We start from the raw sequence: 7,595 nt of genomic DNA, 5'->3' as shown, positions 1-7,595 counted from the left end.
ATAGTGCCCTACTACCCTGTAGTCTGACAGCCAGAGCTGTTGTACGTGCACTCAAACACTCGTGCTCAAGCGTGTGCACAAGCCAAATCCTGCCCTACATTTTCTTCTGCACACTCAGTGTTGACCGTTAGCCAGCTGTCTATTTAATTATGATCAACTCAGACAGCTGCCAACTATAATACACACAGACACATCTTTTCCTCCTCCTCACACTCCTCAGCTGACCTGAGGCTCATGCTGCATGAAAGACTGAGCGTGCCTATTTTATTATGACAAAGCATTTCTCACCAAAATATGTGTTCGGTTCCAGGGATACTCCTGTCTCTGACCTTGACCGAGGCACTGGGCACAGATCTTGAGTTGGGACTCGGGCATTAGATTGTCACTGCCTTTTCCCCCTGAATACTTGAATGAGGTTAACTGAAATTTAGACTGATTTCTCAGTCTGTGTCTCTGGTTTCTAAAGCTGTAATGCTGTTAATAACAATGCATTCCTGTGTCAGCTACTGTTGGAGCTTCACTGTTAATTAACTTGCATGAAAATAAGTGCAAAAATAGCAAATATGACAAACTGAGGTATTTCTTAGTGTACCGCGCTGTGTTAAAATATACTCACACACTGTTCTGCTTTTCAGCACTTTTCCTACTTGAAGCTGTGAGCTCTTCCTGCACTATTTATGCACTAGAATACAGGTTATATCGGTAAAGCTCTGTACAGTCTTGTGGGTCAACTGAGGAAAGCGGGACATGGGGACAGCTGTAGGCAAAGAAAGAACAGGCGTCACATCTGCGTGACAGACACACAGGGAATACACAGGAGATTTAGCAATTCATACTACTGATTTGTTCTAATGTCAGAGTCACAAAGGACTATTCCTGTGACCCAGTGTGTGCTGCTCACACCTTCTGGGCTCTGTTGATGTGTTTGCCCTACATTTTGGTCACATGGTCACCCTTCACACTGCGCTTGTCACACACACACACACACACACACACACACACACACACACACACACACACACACACACACACACACACACACACACACACACACACACACACACACACACACACACACACACACATGCGCATACGTACAGGTTATATGTTTTCTGTTACACGGATTTATGACCGCGCTTTGGACTATTTTTAGACTGGAACCAAAGGGATTCATTGTTAGTGCGCGCGTGAAAGACAGAAACAGATGGAGCCCTCCGAAGCTTTGCTGCCTGCCACCCTTATTGTTCGTTGACGGGGTCAGTGTGAGTGTTGGACGTTTGCGTTGCTCATTTAGGAGCGTGCCAACCCACGTGTCCTGTGCTGAGTCACACACACAGGCAAGAGTGTGACAGGGCAGCCCCCGTTCAGCTACTGGTTATCAGTTGTGGTTGTGACAGAATGCTTTGGATTTACCACCACCACTAATAGATTCCATGAGGCTTACACTTCCACCCATGCATTTATTCAGAAGGAGTTATATACTGTAGTTTTCTGACATTCTTCTCCTTTTTTAGTGGCTGCAGGCTGAGTAGCTGATTGGCCATTTGGTCAACACTTGTCCTCCGACTGTTAATCTCAGGTCTGGATGATAAATGTCGCTCTTTCCAGCTGGCACTGCCTCATCTCTTTCATGCACATATGCCCATAAATGCACAAGATGACAGCGGCATGCAATATCCACTTTTCATCACGGTCCATTTCTTACACGTGGCATAGGTTCACACAAAAAGGACGTGAATCTAATTTAAATGCCTCTCAGCGGGTTTAATCATGTGTCATCAACACTTACGCACATAATCCATAACCCAGTGTCTTCACTAGATATTAAGTGCATTGAGAAGTCTTAGTAGGATGAGGAAATTAAAATGATAATTATCTTCCTGCTTAAACTTGAAGTAAAAGCATTATTAGGAATCGCTGTAAGGCTAGTTTCTGTGTTCACAAAGAGTATAGCTGACACAGAATTTAAACAGGAACTGATAATTGAAAAAAGACCCCTGTAGTACAATACATTGAATCCAAATTGCTAATTCAGAACAGCAAAAGCCTTGCAATAACATTTTACAGTCTCAAACAAATTTGCAGCTGTCAACAATAACACTCATTCAGTTTTCATTAATGCACAATAGAATGATTCCCTTCTTGAGCTGAACACATGTGGAGAAGAAGTATTTTTATGACTTTCATAAGTTTTGCCTTTTGTTTTGGAAACAATAATCCTCAGTGCAACTTTGATGGCACCTTTGTGATTTAGGAAAACATCGCTGTGTCTCTTTGAGGTTTTGTTTTGGGCACAGCATGATCCAAATTGGCACTTTGTTGTACCGTGGGCAGAGAGCAGTGCAGTAAAACCTGTCTTTTTCTGGATTTTCCTCAGCTTTTTTGTGCCTAATGTCACATTTATCCTGGCTTCGGGGGTCTATAAATTTTTCCACCTACATCTGTTTTTGTTTTCCATCCAGCCAACTTTTTTTTTTTTTTTTTAGCCCTTATTGTGGCATACTTTTTGTCTTTCTGCCTCAATGTCATGGAAGAAATTCGCTTCTTGTCCAGAGCCAATCTTTAAAACTGCATCTAATAAATTTTAACGTTACTTGTACTTGCTTGTCCCTGCATTCAAAACCACTTTCTGCCCTCATTCTTAAACATACAGCACACATTGCAGCCATACCTCTTCTTCCTTCCCTTCCATCATGTTCCTTTCACAGCCAACAATGCTCACTTGCTTGCTTTGTATTGGTTAATTTCCCTTTTCCAGAGGCAATGCATACTAATTTTATTTTCCACACCCTGCTGCAGATACGCTTCTTTGCTTTTGTAGGTTTAGATTTACCTGAGCCCCCCAATTTGCTACAGTTTTACACTCAGCCTCCAGTGGAAATACCAGCTTCTAAGTAGTATATTTGTTCTGTCTAGAGCAAACGGATTGGCAATGGTGTCTTACACAACCACGGTTCGCTCAGTAACCTAATTCAATAAGATAATCCATTTGGCCGAATTAAAGAGTCTGCTAAAAAAAAAAAAAAAAACTAAGAGAAAGCTGTATTTGTATATGAATCAGAAAATATATTTCTAGTCAACAGAAGAGTAATTTTTGCAAATGATGCAAATCACTGTTTTGCTCTTTTTATATGCAATATTCATTCATTGCTCTGATTATGCCACTTGCTATTAAGAAATCTGCCTCTTCACTAAATCACTAAACCCACAGTTAACTTTATAACCAGCTTTATAATACCAGTTATCCAGGGCAGCACATTTAACCAATCCTATACACCTATACCACATCCAAACAAAACAGTAATGTACCATAATCCTCCTGCTAGGTACAGATAACAGAAAGGCAAAACGTGTTTTCGTGCCAGTCTGTCATTGTCTTTCCACTGTCCCTGGCAAGACCAGGAGCAGGTGTTGGATCCTGGTTTTCATTTAGCTTCACCTAAAGGCTTCTGTGTTTGTAACTGGTTTCTTCTGGACACATTTAGAGAAATACAAAATATAAGAGGAATTGTCTGTTTGGTTGGTTTTAAACACACCAATGTGTCAGGAGTATAAAGTCCCAATAATGTACATATGAATTGGCACTAATATGTAAATATCCTGCAAGATTGATGAATAGAAGAGAAGAGTGATAAAGGAAGAGACAGTAAAGCCAAACAAAGTTACATCACGTTTTTTGGGTTAAACTCGTTTTCAATAAAAGTTGATATAATCTTAGAAAGAACAAACATTTGCCTTTATAGAAAAGCCAGCTCATTCTGAAATAATGCCATTTTGTCAAAGTTGTTGGCATCAGAGAGATACTCAAAATGTTCCCTTTAGTGTCTGTACAATGGTCAACCGGGTCAAAGGAAGAGGTCATATGATGGAGTAGAAAAAGTGAGAAAATATGCGAAGTTAGGAGATTCAGAGTGATTGAACAAACAGTGTTCATGTTGACGTGGATCTTGTCTAAGTAACATACATTACATATCTAAAGTAACATATTTAACTTACCTAACAACTTAAAGTAAAATACATAATGTTACTTTATTAAAATGGGTTATTTTAAGCCAAACCCTGATCTTTTCCTAACTCTAGTTAGGTTGTTTTGGTGCCTAACCCAAACCAAATAGCAACCATGTGACAATTAACCCAAACCATGATCTTTTCCTAACTATCTGGATATCGGTAATTAAAGCTAAGGCACCTTTGTGTGACAAAAGGGCAGTATTTGATGCCCTGGGATGAGAATGAGGTGGAGAAGCCTGCTCTTTCCTGACCCCAAAGTACACTGGCAGAAGTGTTTCTTTTGCCGACCAAAGCCTCCACCATAATCTAGCTGAAATAACAACATCTCCTGCTGCATTAGGCATTAGACATTAAATTCACATTCTATCCCTCCGCTCCCAACTGAGTTTCTCTGTGAAATGACTGCAGGGGATAGAGTGGACACATTTACACTGCAGTTGGCTTTGGCATGTTCTGAAATGTGTGATACTGTGGCGCTTGGACAAGCCTGGGCACTGCTGATGAAAGAAATTATGAAATGTGAAGGCAAATCCCGAGGCTTCCATGCTATAATTTACTCTTACTAACACTGCCTCCTTGGGAGCCGTTTGACTGTGTTCTTGGTGTTATGTGAGGTTGTTGTTTCTATGTTAAAACTAATGGCTCTGAGCAAGAACAAATGTGGGCCTTGGGTCCTAATCCCCGCTGCTAAAAGAAGAGCTGTTTCCAAATATTGAATATATTTAGCTTTCTACTTGCAACAGCTCTGCCCCTTAAGGCTATCTCTCTCTCTCTTTTTCCTCTGTGTTGAGCAACTAAATGGTAATAATTACTCCAACCATGTGTGAGCTGAGTGTCTGCTTCAGCCGTGCAGTTGCTGTACTTTTCCTAAAGACTTTTTTTGAGCAAGATGATACTTTATAGAGGCTGTGAGGAATGCTATGAGTACCATGATTCTTAAAGGTCAGGCTGATTATTCTAAACCTGCAAACTGTGCCAAAGTAGTGAGGTGAGTAAGTCTGAGAGAGGGAAAACTACAGCATTTCTACACATTACATATTCACCCTCAGAAGAGGGTGAGATTTTCAAACTTTCTACATTCAGGATATTTTGTATGGGCCATACTGGCTCCGGTTATAAATCCAGTCTGATCCCGCATCCTCAAAAGATGTGTGTATTGGTTAGAAGTAGCAGGATGAACGGCCATAAACTGCTCAAATTGTATTTGAATAAACGAGGTCAAGAACAAGATTATCTTAAAGATGCTGTAAAGTAGAAATGAAAATGAGTTTTAAGTTCATCACACCACAGAAGTATGGGTTGTTAACTACCCATCCAAATTTGAATGAAAAAAAAACTGACAAGTTTGTTAAATTAGGCTTTGAAATCGTGAGATAATCATCAGTCTTCTCTGCTGAGACCGGGGTGTGTGTGTGTGTGTGTGGGGGGGGGTGTCCTGAAGGAGCTGAAGCTCCGCCCCCTCGCTGGAAGGTGTTCAGTGTTCTGTATGACAGTCCTGTGGCTGCAGTTCTTTCCCCACTAAGCGGTCCGTCTGACATCCAACCTCTCGGTGACTTTATACATGATGTCCCACTGGTACTCTGTCTCTCTGGTGGACGGAGCAGCCTGCTTTGTGAAAACACAATAGAATCAGAATTTATTTGTCCAATGAGTGAAACATACAGATGCAATCAAATCCAGCTTGTCCCCCTGAGCTGTAACACAGGAGTAAAACTGGACACCAGAGACAGCAGACAGTGAGTCTCCAACTACTTCTAACGACCTGCATTACAATAGTGGAGATAATAAGAGCGGAGGAGTTGATTTAGTTCTGTAAAGACTGCAACATGAACAACGCTGCATCATATCACATCAATTCATTATATCACGTCAATTCAAACTTTGAACCTGCTCAGGTCGAGCCGACAGTCTTTCTCTTCCTCCTCCACCTCCTCCTCCACCTGCTCTCTGTAACCTCCTGCACATGTAGTCGGGCTCGTTTATCCGGACCGGTACCGGTACATGTAACCGAGAGGGTCGGTGATTGTAACGTTACACCGGAGTACAAAAACAACAACCCTCATTAATCGGGAGGACAAGATCGCCTAAAAAAAACCTGAGCTGAAGACGGGTGAGAAACTGTTTAACGGTCTAACTCCACATTTCAGTGTGACAAAGTTTTCAAACTTTGCACATGCTTTCAGCAACTCATTTCACACATATACTGTAATGCATTGAGAAGCAAATATTGGAATTTGCTTTACAGCATCTTTAAAAAGGGAATATTTTCCCTGCAAAAAGGAAGCACAATTTACAGGATCTAGATTATGTTTTTAAGGAGACCAGTTTTACTACCATAGACAAGATATGAAAATGGATGCAGTCTCTGTGTTTGAAAAGTGAAGCCAATGTGTAAGTGCAATACTTCTTAGAGTCACTCGAGGCTGCCTCCCCAAAATCTCTGGCTCCTATAGACTCTTATAAAAAGCTTCAAATTCTCTCATGAAATTCAAAGTCAATAAAACATTTTTTCCATGATTTCATTAGCTGAATTCATTTGTTCTGATCAGTGTTCTGGTGTTCCTTCTGAATAAAATTCCATAATTAATCAGATATTAGGCCTCAAAAAGAGCCATGTTTAGAGGTGTACCTGGTTTGGTTGGAAAAAGCTCGGAGAATGAGAGTGTCATTTGGACATTTGGCTTGACAGCCTTTATCCCTACAATGACACTCTTGAGGCCCGTCATTGCCACCACGCAGTCACAACATACAAACACACATTTTTGCCAGCTCAGTCTGAAATCTTTCATGAATGCATTCAGCAGTTTGAATAGTTTGTCACCTGATGTTCTTCCAGGCAGATTTTTGCATATGAGAAAATCTTCAAGTATTTTGACTTCTTATTAAATGGCAAACAAAGACAGCTGAGCTGCAAAATAACTACATCTGTTGATTCGTCCAGCTGAACAGAAAATTGTTTACAAGAACGCAATTAGGACTTCTCTTCCTTTCTGTGTTATTTGAAAACAAAACAGTCTCTAGTTTATTAGCTGCCTATGCTCTAAACATAACCACAAACCTGCAACCACAGCTAGTAGCATTAGGAGTTCCTCTCCACATCTATGCCACTACCTCACTTTTACAGTGCAATGAGCCACCAAATTAGACACCTTCTGTACTTTGTCTGAAACTGCTGTATTCCTCACCACTCCATCAGAAGAAGTCTCCGGGTGTTGTCTTGTCAGTGCTTATGTCTATAAATGTCGTTTTATGAGTCAGTACAGTTTTATTGATTGTTGAACAATGCTTTGAATCATTTTGCAGACCCTTTGACAAGGTGTCACCACTGAAGATGTGAGTAAATAAAAAGTTAAAGGTGACATGTTTTTAGAAATGTACAGTAAAAAGTTGGAACTGATTCTCAGGGTGGCCTCAGCCTGTCCTTTACAGCCCCTCAGGGTGCTGCAGCACTCTCCTCTAGAACCACACGTGTTTGCAGGTGTTCACTCCAACCAATATGTCTCCGCTGTCACCTCACCCCTTTGCACGTGTGTTTCAGAGGTCGTATGAGGAGAGAAAAGAAAAGGTGTGAAGTAATGACAGAT

Source organism: Brachyistius frenatus, unplaced genomic scaffold, assembly GCF_029030835.1.
Source record: "Brachyistius frenatus isolate BFR_SWC_R1_liver_20210118 unplaced genomic scaffold, ASM2903083v1 Contig_29, whole genome shotgun sequence".
NCBI classification, from domain to species: domain Eukaryota; kingdom Metazoa; phylum Chordata; class Actinopteri; family Embiotocidae; genus Brachyistius; species Brachyistius frenatus.
This window is presented reverse-complemented; position numbering follows the sequence as displayed.